Here is a 16,033-nt window from a genome sequence, read left to right as displayed (position 1 = left end):
CATTTTCCCCATTCCCTACCCTAGCCACTCCCCTTTGTTCTAATCATAAACTTTTTGTGATGATCCCAGGGTTGTCAGTTACTTTAAACACTGCAAGCAACCACTGGAAATCAAGACAACCCAGGTTTCCAAGTCAATAAAATTATTACTGCTCAGAATATTTCAACAGCAATAGTTTCCATGTATATGTACATCATGAAATCAAGTTAGCAAACTGAAAAATTAAAAAAAGAAATCACCAAAGTACCAGTAAAGTACCTTTGATATAAATCTACATGGAAAAAATAGAAAAACAGCAATGCAAATACAGGAAAAAATGTAAACCCTGAGACACTTAACTGGGTAATTTAAAAAGGGAAAGGTATCTCCTTTCTCCAGGTTTCTCCTCCCCTTTATTACCAATGATTTTGAAAAGGTGATCCTGAAATGGTTTGTATCAATTTAGAATAAATGAAACAAAAGTTTCAAATTGTGAATTCTAAACAGAAGAGTATCTAAACATAGGGTTTTATTTGATTTTGGACATATTTTAAGGAGAAAACATGATCAGATAAACGCTATCAGAGAGGCTGAGCAGGTACACTTGGCTGAAAAATACACTAGGTCCCATTCAGCCATCAAACTGAGAAAAAGACTTCTGTGCTTGCTTCCCCAGGCATAAACTTCTATTATCCTGCAAGACACTTTTAGTGCCAATTTACATGTGACATGGGTTTAAAGAGTTAAAAAGCTCTTTTGAAAATAATGAATGACAGTATCTCAAAGAAACTATACTTTATTTCTAAACAATTGAGATAGATGTTATTAAATAAAGGTCAAGAATCATAAACTTGACAAGAATAATTTTCATCACTCTAGACCTTTCATGTTATGTTACATAAGAGTAGCAACCTGCTAAGAATCAAGTCCCTCCCAGCCTCTTCCCCATAACTTGTAAAAATGAATAACAATCATGAAAGAAAATATGATTCATACATGTATTCTACCATGTGCCTTAACTTGTAGCATTTTTCAACCCAGAAACAGTTTCACATTTTATTAACTCTAAAAATGCTTAGGTGGATACAAAATACAAAAAAAAAAAAAAATTGGTCAACTGATCTCAAATGGTTTAAGACATCCCATAATAACAAAAGGTCCAACCACCAACCAAAAAAAAAAACCTTAGAATTTCAACTTAGGCTTAAACAAATTGGACAGGTTAAGCAGCCTGACTTCCAGTTAAGACTCACAGATAATAACATCGTGGAAACCAGGTGACCTGTCACTCCAGCAATAAATTACTCCCAGGTACAAATAACATCTGATCACTTGTTAAGTCTTTTGGCAATTCAATAGACAGTTATTGAATGCCTGTTATGCACCAAACAAGTCCCGTGCAACAGGAAGAAGTAGAAGCAGAACCCAGCTAGACAAAAGAACAGATTGATTTTTTGGCTCAGAATCAAGAGACTTTGACATCTAGGAAGTTCTGATTATGAGTTGGGCAGCATCTGTCTGGCTGGCTTACTGTAACAAACATTTTCTGTACAATCATAACAGTATAGCCCCAAATCAGCTAATGTATCAATTAACTATAGAAGGAAATTTACTAGACCACAGGATTCATCATGACCACTTCCACTGATGATGTTATGTTGACTTATTAGGTGTCTGCTTTAGGATAAACCAATGGAGTTTCCCCATCTATCCAAATTTGTAAAAGAGCAGAGAAGATGATTCAAACAGTATAAAGAGCAAGGAACTCTTAAAATAAACCTTTCATCCTTAGACACATTTTCTGAATCTAAAATTCTTCAAAATACTGAGCTACATTATTACTTTGCAAACCTTGTTATGAAATAGCAATTTAGAAGGTACACTTTGACCCAAATATGGAAACAAATCTCTTTTTTTTTCTGAAAGTTAATATTGATAAGCTTTTCTATGAATGCCCAAATTCAATGAACCAAAAATAATTACTGGACTCCTTAGCACAGGAACCAAGCTCATGTCCAAGTCTGAAGTCAGTTCAATGCTTTACAAAGGTATCAGAGTTGTGAAGGCTTTAATTGGTTGGTTCAAAAGCTCTCTCCAAAGAGATGGAATATTTTCTTTTTAAATTCTGCTTACCTTAAAACACTGGTAACTTCACTTCTGCGTTCTTAAAAGCCATTTTTCAAGGTGATTTGACATTTGGATTGCTACTGAATGTTCTACTGACTGTACATGGAGAGGTTTCTGCATGCTGGCTGGCCCTAGGTTTTAAGTTCATGGTTCTTTCCCTCAAGACTCTTCCCAGCAAAGCTCACCATGGCATCCTCACTATCTCTTCCCAAGGACCAGGTCTGGAAAGGGCCAATGGGTTTGCTCTGCTCCCATAGCCCACAGCTCTTTTTTAAAAAATGTAAATATAAATGTCCTGCAAGTCATCAGAAATTAAATAAGCAAATACAGTCATGCTAAAATATTCCTTTTAAAACATCTGTCCTAACAACAACCAATTAAAGTGATGACAGAGCCCACAAAAAGTAAAACAAAGGACTGCGTTGGTGCTGTTTTTACTGCCTCATGCAATAAATAGCACAGGAGTATGCTATCCAGCTTACTCTGGCTTCAGCCTCTTGGTTATGTAGTCCAAGCTTTAAAAGTAGCATAACTCAGAGTGCAATGGGCCAAAAACATTAAGCTGTTCCACGCTGATAGAGAGGGGATAAAGGCCTTGAGAAATAATGAAAAGGAGGCCCTTCGCCAGGGAGTTACAGTCATTCGTTCATCTAAGGATCAATTAAGGCCTCTGCGTGACCCCAGATTCTTTACAACTGCAACGTTTTAGACTTTTTTTCATTGAAATGTTCTCAATTAAATAAGCTGCAAAAGTAAGAGAACAAGATTTAAACTGTAATGAGACCAAGGTCTCCAAATAAAATAAATACAGAATGCAAAGGAGCCCCTCTGTCTAAGAATGTCATGTAAAGGGGCAGCCTCTCCCTTTCCTCCTTTCTTTATTCTAGAAGGCAACGGAGTCCCATATACTCTGCAAATTCAAGTGCATTTACTTAGTGGAGGCTGTTTCGGGCTGCTACTAAGGGAGGACAAAGACACCCTTTTCGTGAGGCTGTCAACCACAGCCACCCCAATTATCTGTGGAGTGGTCCACATCATAAACATTAGAAGAAATGATGAAAAATAATTTTGAATGCCACCAGAACTCCAGACTTACATTTTTCTATTAATAGATAATACCGATGATGACGCCAGTGTTTTCACTGTCCCAATGTACAGAAACCTTAGGAAGTGTCACCACTGGCTTCTTGCTTTGCTTGGTTAGTCCAAGTGAGCCTCTCACAGAGAGAACACTTCTGAAGAACAATACTGGAGAAACATGACTACCGCGTCCACGTACAATGACACAAAGCACCACCCTGAGGAATGTTTTCTTTGGGACTCTAATAGAAAGCAAATACTTGGCAGCCCAAGTGGCTCAGCAGTTTAGTGCTGCCTTCAGCCCAGGGCATGATCCTGGAGACCTGGGATCGAGGCCCACATCAGGCTCCCTGCATGGACCCTGCTTCTCCCTCTCTGTCTCTGCCTCTCTCTCTCACTCTGCCTCTCATGAATAAATAAATAAAATTAAAAAAAAAAAAAAAAAAGCAAATACTTGTCAACTGCCAGTTCTGTGCATTGTCATGGAGACTTTGGGGAGCTTTCTAAGTTCTGGTTCTCTTACAGAAAAAGAGTTATTAGAAAAGAGTTCCTAATTTAATTGCAGAAGAAGGGATGAGCTCTTGAGAAGTCAAATGGAAATGACTTCATCACATTCCCAGGCAATGAAAGTGCTAACAAATAGCTGTGCACAACAGCACCATCCGCAGACAAGACAGGCCTGCCATTCCATTGCAAAAAAGGGAGAACAGGAATAAGGTGCATTAATTTGCAGCCATGTAGGTGAAAGAGCTGGAGCACGGTCTTGGGGACAAGAAGTATGTGTTCCTGTTGACAATCCCTACAGGAAAGCAGTGTGACCCAGACCTACACACACAGACCTGTACCTGGCTCAAGTTTGATCTTTACCTAAGGGAAGCAGAGCCAGCAAGGACTTTTGGAAGGGACTGTTGGGATCAAAGTGGTGGAGAGATATTCATAAACCCTGGTATGCAAGACATGGTACAGAAAGAAACCCTTGGCATGCTGACTCATCAGGGGCAGTTAGAAAATTCCAGTGTTAGCTGAGAAGTGAACTCCGGTTCAGTAGTGATACAAGAAATGGAAGTTATGGGTCATCTGCACCTCCCATGACAAGGCTGGAGCAAGGGGTGAGTATGATAACACAGTGAAGCACAGTGACAGCAGCCTAGCACCACAACTGCTCCACAACGCCGGCCACTAGCGCTGTTTCAATTCCTACCAAGACACTGATGAACAGGCCCTGGATACAGATAAGGAACAGGAGGCCAAGGAAAAGAGGTGCCAAGAGCCTGAGCCAGTGACAGATCGTGAATATGACAGGGAAAAGAGGAACACAGCAGAGGAAACACTGAGACTGACTGACTTCCCAGCAGAACTATCGGGCCTCCAGTGAGACACAGGTCCAAAGCTCAGAGAGCGGCTGTCCAGAGAGGCAGGCAGCACCAAGAACAGACCCTCGACCATGTGAGATGACCCTGCCCACAAATGCCTGACTCCAGATCTAGGGCTTCTGGGTTGTCACCAAAGACTCCTCAGAAGCAGCCTCAGAGATACCCCTTCCCACCACCTCCTGCAGAAACGGCTCAATGCTCTCTGTTGTCTCGCTCTCCTAATCCCGTCACACAGCAGCTCGTTCTGGTGTTTTACTGCTGTTCAGCATATAATTATATGTCTACAAAGGGGGCCCCTACTAATAAAGTTTTAAAACAAGTGCTCTATGGAGTACCCCTGCCTAACTGCATGCCACCCCAGGTAAGCTACACCTCTCAAAGACACTCGTGTTCTAGAGGGAGATTCTCTGCGCCTCCAAGATGCTCATTACCCAGAACTCAGGGTAACAAATATCTGAAAACAAGGAGCCACAGCTGCAAAAGTGTTCAATTCGATCACATTAAAGCTGAAAAGAAAACCTTCTGGTGACCTCATATGCAGCTATAAAAGGAGCAGCAGAAAATCTGGAAAAGGGCAAGTAAAGCTGCTTAGGTTTCCTCATAAAAGAACAGGGAGCAGTTCAGAAGAGATTGTGGTCTGTGTAAAAACGATACACTGTAGCTCATTTCACTCAGCAATTCCACTGTGGTTCCAAACACAGAAGGGCACTGACCCAGAGAGTCACACCTCATAATAATTATTGGAGTGCTCTGTTCCTAGGCCACTGGCCACTGACAGGTGGAGCTGTGGCTGCCAGGAGATGCTGGGCCACCCCCAGGATGGGGCTTTGCTGACAGGTGTGGGTCTGGGGAACTTTACCCGACAACAGGGGCCCAGAAATGGTGGCATGTCCCAGTGCTCAGCTCCTGGCTTCCTCATCTCTGAACAGTGCAGAATCCAGCTGTCTTTCTTCAGGACTTAGCCTTTCCTTCCAAAATCCTCAGCAAAAATATAACTGCCTGCTCTTTTTTTAGAGTTGTTAGAGACTGACCCCACTATTTACAATTCACGTATTTCACAGACTGGCATCCCGTAACTAGAAATTCAAGAAAGTTCAAAACTCAAAAGAGCTTGCCAAAACATACCCTACGACCAGGTAGCACTCAGTACTCATTTCCAAAGCAATATCTCAAAATGTGTTTTCAAGTTTCAAAACAAAAATTCGAAAACAGATATAATAAGAACTTGTACTATAGACATCTGGTATCTTAAAAAATATAAACACACGGACAGACATATGTTGTTCTGTTCAAGAAGATTACAGGAACCAAACACAGACATTTGTAATACCTTCAGAAAGCTATGTTAAAAGTGATGCTTCTTGTTTTCTCATGACAAAAGAATTGGCAGCCTGACTAAATTTATTAACTGTACACATGTGCAGATATTTTAATAAGTTGCCCTGGGGTGGCTCAGTGGTTAAGCATCTGACTTCACCTCAGGTCATGATCTCAGGGTCCTGGGATTGAGCCCCGAGTCTGGCTTGGCCCTCAGCCGGGAGTCAGCTTGTCCCTCTGCCCCTGTCCCTACCCCTACTTGTGCTTATGTGTGCTCTCTCTCAAATAAATAAATAAAATCTTAAAAACAAAAATAAGTTGCCCTGGGCACTTTGGTACCTATAAGCATTTCTTACTTGGGATATAGAAATCATTTCAGCCTAAAGTAGTTATTTACTCACTCCCCACATATCTGACAAGAGCTTTCTGCAGGTCAAAGACTGTGCCAGGTGCCGGAGACTAGATTCTACACCGTAGAGAGGCAGAGGCATGGGCAGCCCCATCTTGGTGAGGAAAAAGGAGAAGGCACTCAGACGAAAGGCCATCACACCTCCAGGAGTGCTGGAGCCTTTCTGTGGAGACCCAAAGGAATGAGACCCTGTAGTCAGGAAAATTGGTTTAGACTAGGCAATGACAAGTGATTGGTGGTGTTAACAAGGGAGACAGGGTTTGGTTTAGGGAAGATAGATCCATGTCACAACTGCTGAGGATCATCTGAACATATCATAGGGCAAAGAATGAGGGTACTCATTTGATGGACATTTAATAAAACACCTACAGTATACCAGGCAGGATCCCATCCTTTAAGTGACATGAACCCTCTCAAGTGCCATTTTTTCATATGAACTGATAAGAAGGCAATTGTCCATACGGCACAGTCACATTCAGTTCACCAAGCTCCTAAACCTCCTCTCAGCCTGGCCCTTCAGGTCTAGGAAGGCTTGCCAGGGCCCTTGGGACAGCTACAACCTCTTGTCCAGAAGGAGCTGAGCCACCCTTTGACTCTGCATCCCCTTGTTGTTTCTTAGAACACCTGCTGCTGCTGAGATGGGTGCCAGCTGCTGAAACACATCACCCGAGGAAATCATGCTATAGAACTGCTGCTTTGATGAAAGGCAACACCATCTGACGGGCTAGGTGCATTGCATGCAATCAACAAGAGGTCCTGTTTCCTTTTGAAAGAAAACTTCACGGATCCGCTCAACATCTCCAACCACTCCAGTCCACCTTCATTTGCACATCCACTTAGCTAGCATTCTCTCACACAGGCCAGAAGTCAGGGATCTTAAGCAATCACAAGTGCCTCATACTGTCAAGTTCAGCAAGAATCCATGTGCTCTTTGCTGCTTTCGTCCCCTGGGGCTGCTCAAGGAACAGCAGCGACTCTTTTCCCTGCACCTCCCAGGATCCACACTTGGAAATTCAGAACAAATCTCGTTTCCTTCACCTCTGGGTTTGATTTATAGGGGTTGGAAACTAATGTGCTTTTTGGCTCATGTAATGAGAAAAATCCTTTGATTAAACACACACACACAAACACACACACACTAATTCATTTTCGAGCAAAACTCAATTATTTTCCACGTTGTTTTATTTTTTTTTAATTTTTTTATTTATTTATGATAGTCACAGAGAGAGAGAGAGAGAGAGGCAGAGACACAGGCAGAGGGAGAAGCAGGCTCCATGCACCGGGAGCCCGACGTGGGATTCGATCCCGGGTCTCCAGGATCGCGCCCTGGGCCAAAGGCAGGCGCCAAACCGCTGCGCCACCCAGGGATCCCTTCCACGTTGTTTTAAAAGAAAATTAAGTAGACAAAGTACAATGACTAAAATATATCAAACTCTGCTGAAGGATGACAGAAAGTGGGAAGACAATTGTACCAAAAAGATGGTGAAATCAAACTAAAATTCAAATGTAGTGGGGGAAGAGACTAATTTTTCTTGCAGAAGAATTCCAAATACTTAGGGTTGCCAGATTTAACAAGACACCAAGTTACATTTGAAGTTCAGATATGGCAAGGGACATACTTACACCAATGAATTATCCATTGTTTATCTGGAAATCAAAGTCATGTCGGTGTCTGCAGCCCAACAAATAATAAATGCATATAATACCTCCACCTCCAAGAAGTGGAGCTTAACCCTCCCGAACCCCTTCAAGGTGGCCGGTGCTTCAGTATTCACTTCCAAGAACTGAGGAGCGAGAGGGGAAAAATAGTAACAGCACAGTGGAGCCACCTGGCTAACGCCAACCAGGTGACCAGGTCTGCATCACTGGGGATACCACATGGGTGTCACATACCCCTGATATGCTGAGATGACAAGGATATGTCACGTCTGGGGTGGATTTCCCAAAACCCATAACCCCAGTCTAATCACAAGACACACAAGACAAACCCTGATGAGAGGCCATGCTGCGGGGTGCCTGACCAATACCTCTTAAAGTCAGAAACTGTCAAAGATAATCAAACATAATGTGTTGCCCTAGACTGGATCCTGAAACACAAAGTGGATAGAAATGGAAAAGCTGGTGAAATCCAAATAAAATCTGGAGTTTAGTTAATGGTAATGTACCAAAAAAAAAAAAAAATGGTAATGTACCAATGGCAAGTTCTTAATTTTGACAAATGAGCCATGGACAGGTAAAATTGTAACAATGGGATATGCTGGATGCTGGGTATTCAGAACTCTGCACTCTCAGAACGTTTCTGGAAATCTAAGATAACTCCAAAACAAAAGCTTATTTTTATGAAATCAAATATAAAGAAATGAGAGGATATCACGGAAATATTTCAAAATTCTCCACCAAAACAGAGTGAGGGAATTAATAAAATAAGAATAATTAAGTGTTGGTAATCATAATAAAAAATATTTAAATAAGAATTTCTTTAAAAAGGAACAGAGCCAAAAAAAAAAAAAGGGGGGGACAGAGCAAACAGCAGAAAACTGACTAGAAACTTATCACTGGGAATCTCGTAGGTGTCACCTACATCATCCTCTGTCCCATTTAGGTCCTTTGTAGGGCAACCAACCATCCCAGTTTTCCTGAGACTGTCCCAGTTTTAGCACTAAAAGTCCCACATCCCAGAGAACTCCCTCAGTCCTGGAAAACCTAGATCTCTCAGTCTGTCTCCCTATGGGAGACATTTGTGTATCTGTCTCATGCACCTGCATGCACGCATGCATATACACAAACACACAAACAACTCTAGAATCCAGGTAACTAATTCACTTTTACAGAAAACTCTAGAATAAAACAACACCCCACTCCCCCCACCACTACATATTTATACTCAATATCAGGCCTAGAAAGAAAGGAATTCTTTGTCATAGTCTGTTAACACAGAGTGCCACCTTTGTATATGACCTTCCAGATACACTTCTAGAGTACCCCAACAGTCTTGGGAAAGACCACCTCATAAGCAGTTGGGCTACTCAGAGACAGTGCAGTCTATTTGCACAAACCTAAACAGTGGGACCTGGGCTTTCTTAGGCTTGGCATGGATTCAAATATGCATCACACATCTGTAATAGAGAACACAATGTTGGCCCCTGCTGCTACACCAGATCTCCTGAGACTGAAAACAGAGGCTTGCAGCACCCAGTCTGAGGCACCTTTCCATCTCACTACCTGCACTGGGAAACCTGAATCCGCATAAACTAGAAAACATTTACCCACAGGTGCCATGGAAGGCACCCAATGAGAAGCTCTAAAAGTAGCGAAAGCATACTGGGGGGATACCAATGACCATGCCTCATTTCTCCTCAGAGCAATAGCAGCTACTATCCACTGAGCAAGTACTATGTGACAGGTGTGTAACTGGCTGGGACCCACCAGAAGAAGCTGGAGGCAACAGGGCCTTTGAGAAGAAAACAAACTTATATTCAAAGGATTTCTACAAAGATAGATTTATACATTTTCAAAAATATAATATGGAGACCAAGGCACTGTCTCAGGATGGAGGAGATCAAATAGATATGACAAATCCCAACATGGAATCCTGGATGGGATCCTGGAACACCAAAGGGACACTAGAGGGAAAATCAGGGAAATTCAAGTAAGGGTTGAAGACTACTTAATTGTGTTGTACCAACATTCATTTCTTGCTTTTGATAACTGTGCTATGTTCATATAAGATGTTAACATTAGGGGAAGCCAAATGAGTGTACAGAAACTCCTCATTACTATTTTTGCAAGTTTTCTGTAAATCTGAAATTATTTCAAAATAAAAGGTTAAAAAGATCCATATTTTGCAAATAACATGCAAGAGATTATAAAAATAAATCCTGTGGACCGCATGCATTCTTCTGTAAAGATACTTCAAAGTTACTGACAAGACTATGAGAATTGACTTTTTTTTTTTTTTTTTTAATTTCAGACTACAGAGTATACCTTGCAAACAGGCTGCAAAGGATGGGTACACTTCATCAAACACTAAAAACTGTTGCTCCTCAGGAACAGAGGTCCTAATTGCTAAGGACATCTCACTTTGTATCAAAGCTACTTCTCATGTTTTTAACTCAGGAGCACCAATCAAACAGATTATGTGTAATCAAGTTGAGTAAGCCAGGATCTCCCTGGAACTCAATGTGTCATTGGAGCCGCAGGGCCTAACTGAGGGGGTCATGGTAGTCCCCTAGAGTCCTGACCTGGGATACAATCAGGAAGGAATCTTCAGTTGATATTGGCCTATTGTGCATCATGTGGGGTATGGGAAGGTAAAATATTACATGCTAGGCACTTCATGAGGCCCTTCCACCAAAGCACCCTGCAGAGGAGGACCACTCTTGTTTTACAAACCAACATGGGCCCTCAGAAAAACTGAATGACCTGCCAGGGCAGAACCACCAACACTTCTGAGCCAGTTCTAAATGCAGGCATGACTCTGAGGCCAGAGATTGCCTAAGACTGGCTTCCCTCAAGTGACCAAGGTCACAAGGGGTAATTGCTAGGAGCTTGCAGAGCAAGCCAGCTACCACCAGACGGCACTGTGCCAAGATAGGTCTACTAAGGACAGTGCTGAGGTGTGTGAGGGCCTCTATGAAAGCAACCAGTCATTGAAAGAGACTTTGGGCACAACTGCCAACACTGTCCCCCATCCCAGGACCAGTCTCCCTCTTAGCAGTGGTCTTGAAATTCAGTGATCATCTACCCTATTGGTAAAAGATGTGGGGCATGTACCCTAATGACACACATTCACTAACCTTTAAGTTATACAGAGTTGCTGTCATATTCACACACTAAGGACATCATAAAATAGTCCTAAAAATAGACATTTTTAAAAATGAGATACAGATAAATAAAAGTGGTAATATTTACTTTCCATGCTCCAATGATTTTTTTTTCCCCACAGCCCACTCTGGAGGCCCCTGGTTTATGAGTCTGTAGCCCCTCCAGCCTGTGTCTAAGTCTCCTTTACAGGGGAGGAGGTAGAGAGGTGGGATTTGCCATAACTGGGGATTTTCACTCAGCTCCAGATGCTTCAGGGATGGTGAGGACTACAGAACCTCTAAACAGACCACCACCAGCAGTCCTTGAGTCATACATCTGCCTCCCACTCCAACACCCTCCACACCTCTATCAGAACTATACACTTTAAAGCTCACTGAGCATGTCATCTGCCTGCTAAAAATCCTTCCAGGCCGCCCCAGGACTTTGAAGAAGATGAAATAGAGTGCTTAGGGCACTTGGGTAGCTCAGTTGGTTGAGTGTCTGCCTTCGGCTTGGGTCATCATCCCAGGGTCCTGGGATGGAGCCCCATGTCAGGCTCCCTGCTCAGTGGGGAGTCTACTTCCCCCCCCTCCCCTCTACCCAGCCTCCCTGCTCATGCTCGCTCTCTCTCTCACTCTCTCTCTCTTTCTCTCTCTCTCAAATAAATAAAATTTAAGAAATAAAGAAGTAGAAAGTGCTTAAAACAATGTCCAGAGTCTGTACTGGGATTCCCAGCCCAATCAGCTCTCCCCACTCATAGGTGCACCCCCCTGAGGCCTATAGACCAGCTTGCAGATTCAGGACCATGCTATGGCAGCACTCCAAGAAATGCCCCATAATCCTTGCCTCTTGGTAGCCATGTCCTTACATAGTCTCTACCTCCCTCACAGTAAAGATACACCTGGCTGTAGCCAACAGGACAGTGCAAAATGATAGCATGGGGCTGCCACTACATGACACTGTGAAATGACCAGCAAGGCTAGGTCACAGGTATTACAGCTTCCATCTTGCTATCTCGGATCACTTGCTCTGAGAAAGCTGGCAGCTGGCTATGAGGACAGTCAAGTAGTTCTAGGAAGAGGCATCAGGAAAAGAACTGAGATTCTTGCCAACAGCCAGTATCAGCTTGCCAGCCATACTAGTGAGCTACTCTGGAAGCAGACTCTCCAGCTCTAGTCAAGCCTAGGGATGACTATGGCCCTGCCCGGACATCTTGACTGCAACCCCACCACAGACTCTGAGTCAGAACCACCCAGCTAAACTGTTCCTGAATTCCTGATGCTCAGAAACAATGTAAGATAATAATACTGTTAATTCACTAACTTTTGAAGTATTCTGTTATCTAGCAATAAATAACTAATATGTTACTCTCTTTCCCTGTGTCTTTGCAAAAAAAAAAAAAAAACCGTCCCTCACCTTGAAATGTCCTGTGTCCTTCTCACTTACCCATACATATATCCTCCCTCTCTCCCTCTTTCCATATCACTCTCACACACACATACAATAATACAATAGTGTGTACTACCACAGCACCCTGGACATTCCTCTCTTAAAGAAATTCTTAAAATAGGCTAGAAATTGCCTGTTTCTCTCTCCTGGGACACTATAGACAGAGGTAGTCTGCAAAGGACACTCCAGCCAGACCAGGTTGCTGGAGAAACACATGCTCACCCATACCCCTAGCTCCCAAAGAAGGCTGACCTATAATGCCTCCATTGCCCTGAAATCTTCATTGATGAGAATACATCCACAAAGCCCACACTAACCATAAACATAAGTGCTCCATGTGCCCTGAGCAGTTCTCATTGAAGGGCATCTACTGCCACCCGGACAGCTACTAGCAGCATGACCCAAACAACCATAGTGTCAGTCCTAACCACATGCTAGGCATGAGGCCTACACAACCAGTAGCACTACCCCCTCCCCCCAGACTCCTAACACCTCTGCAGAGCATGGTTCCATCCCAGAATCCACATTAAAACCACTGCGGGACCAGAAGAAGATGCAGAATAATGAGCAGGGCTGGTCCAAGGTGGTCTACAGCTGCCCTTCTTACTTTAAGCAGGACTTCAACAGCCTGGCCATGCCAAGCATGGAGCCTTATTAACACAGCAGATACTCAATGAATACTGAATCAATGGAGGGATGCCAGGATGGATAGACAGATAGAAGGACAGATGGATAGATAGAGAGATGATGCATAGAAAGGCAGGGAAGTAGGTAGGGGGAAAGGGGCCAGATCTGGATTCCTTCAGAGCAAAGGGTAAGAGCTTCACTGGCTCAACCAAGAGTGCCATTACTGCAATAGCTTTGGCAAGAGCAGGGACAACAGCTTCCTATAAATTTTGTATTAAATACTAAATTTCATCTACAAAGAAATCACAAGAAGCCATTTTCTGAACCTTATCCCCCAGCCCAGTGTCTTTTCCAGCAACTCATCCCTACGGAATCTGGACCCGCAAAAGCATGGAGCTGAGTCCCAGATACCAGTGTTAATCAGAAAGTACTAGCACAGCAGGCAATAATATGGCCAGCTCGCCCCTCATGAGGCCATCTTCAAGATCCTACTTTCTTAGGCTGGGAGGTGGATACACTGTGATCACTGTCTCATTCCTTCTTATTTGTCTTCAATAATTCATAGTAAAATGTTTTTAATTGAAAAGAACACACAGGAAATGAGTTCTGGTCACAGAAGCAATTCTATTCTGAAGTTTTTTTGAAAAAATAAATATTTTGATTTATTAAATTTAATGATCGATTTATTTTGATAGACCTATAGATCAAGGTATTTACTCAACTGTTGTATGGATACCTTTTACGAAACTTTTCTCCCAATTCCATCACGAAAATAAGACTTCTTCAGATGCCAGTCCTATTAAGACCTTGTCAAAGAAAAGGTCATTCCTCAGAGAGGTTAGCAGTGCCCTCCTGACCTGAGTAGGATAACACAGGGCCAGGGCACTAAGAGGACAAGAGCACTCAACACAGCCAAATGCATCATTCCTGCCCGTGGTACAGCACGGCCCCATCCCCACAACTCTGGACATTTATTCCCCATTTTAGTACAGAATGAAAGTAATAAAAATGACTTCAAGACAAGGGTGATAAAAACAAAGTTAATTTATCAGTAATTTGAACTCTCTGAGCCACAGCATAATTATCCGAAGCATCTGTATCAGTTCAACAATGTGACAGCAGAGTCAGAATTAAGCAGATGGCCAATTTCTATGTGTTTAAAAGCAAAGTAGAACTAAAAATGGAAGGGGGGGAGGAGTATAATTTGACTTCTTTCCTATTCTTATCTAATTTGAATGTCAGTACAAATAGGTCAGTCTCATTCTCTTTAAATAGTACACAGTATTCTACACTACAGATGAGATAGGATTTATCTAACCTTGCCTCTACTGATGAGCATTTTGGTTGTTTCCATAATGCGGTATTGAGCCCCCTTGTACCAATATCTTCATGCACATGTGCACAGACTTCTGAAAGAGAGGTTCAAAGAGGTGAAACTGCTCAGTCCACTTATGTCTGGTTCTAATTTTGATCAACATTGCTAATGCCTTCTAAAAAGTCTTCACCAGGTGACAGAATGGACAAAAAAGCAAGACCCATCTATATGCTGCCTATAAGAGACTCATTTCAGACCTAAAGATAGATGCAGATGGAAAGTGAAGGAACAGAAAAGCATTTATCATGCAAATGGAAGTGAAAAGAATGCTGGGATAGCAATACTTATATGGGACAAAACAGACTTTAAAACAGACTGTAAACCACACACGCACAGACTGCATGCAATAAGAGATGAAAAAGGTCACTATACTCATAAAGGGAACAATCCAAGAAGATATAACAGCTGTAAATATTTATGCACCCAACCTGGGAGCACCCAAATACATAAAACAGCTAAAAATAAACATAAAGTAAGTGATCAATAGTAATGCACTAATAATGGGGACTTCAACACCCCCTTACATTACTAGATCAAACAGAAAATCAACAAGGAAACAATGGCTTTGAATGACACATCGGACTAGATGGATCCAACAGATATATTCAGAACATTCCATCCTAAAACAGGAGAATCAGGAGAATACACATTCTTTTCATGTGCACACAGAACATTCTCCAGAAGAGATCACACATTAGGCCAAAAAATAAGTCTCAACAAATTCAAAAAGACGGAAGTCATACCACACATCTTTTCTGACTAAATGCTATGAAACTGGAAATCAACGCAAGAAAAAGTCTAGAAAGACCACAAACACATGGAGGTTAAATAACATGCTACTAAACAATGAATGAGTCAACCAATAAATCAAGAAAGAAATCAAAAAATTCATGGAGACAAATTAAAATGAAAACACAATGGTCCAAAATCCACTGGATGCAGCAAAAGCTGTTCTAAAAGGGAAGCTTATAGCAAAACAGGCCTACTTCAAAAAGCAAGACAAACCTCAAATAAACAACCTAACCTTACACTTAAAGGAGCTAGAAAAACAAGAGCAAATGCAAAACTAGTAGAAGGAAGGAAATAATAAAGACTGGAGCAGAAATAAATAAAATAGAAACAAACAAACAAACAAACAACAACAAAAAATCAATGGAACCAGGAGCTGTTTCTTTGCAAAGTTCAACAAAATTGAAACATCTTTAGCCAGACTCATCAAAATAAAAGGAAAAAAAAAAGAAAATGAGAAAGGACTCAAACAATATGAGAAATGAAAGAGGAGAAATAGCTACCAATTCCACAGAAACACAAAGGATTGTGACAACTGAAATATTCTGAGGTATATCTGAAATTATGAAAAAATTACATGCCAACTTGACAACAGAAATGGATAAATTCCTAGAAACATATAACCTCCCAAAGCTAAACCAAGAAGAAATAAAAAATTTGAACAGACCAATGAAATTGAATCAGTAATCAAACAATCCCAACAAG

At 41.9% G+C, this 16,033-nt stretch overlaps 1 protein-coding gene across 1 annotated transcript in view; it reads right to left on the bottom strand.

Moving 5' to 3' along the window:
* DTD1 (D-aminoacyl-tRNA deacylase 1) overlaps positions 1–16,033 on the bottom strand; it is a 179,067-nt gene that overhangs the window by 91,312 nt on the left and 71,722 nt on the right. The gene's annotated exons all lie outside the window — the stretch shown is intronic.

The sequence above is a fragment of the Vulpes lagopus genome, chromosome 18 (assembly GCF_018345385.1).
Source record: "Vulpes lagopus strain Blue_001 chromosome 18, ASM1834538v1, whole genome shotgun sequence".
Taxonomy (NCBI): Eukaryota; Metazoa; Chordata; class Mammalia; order Carnivora; family Canidae; genus Vulpes; species Vulpes lagopus.
This window is presented reverse-complemented; position numbering and strand designations above follow the sequence as displayed.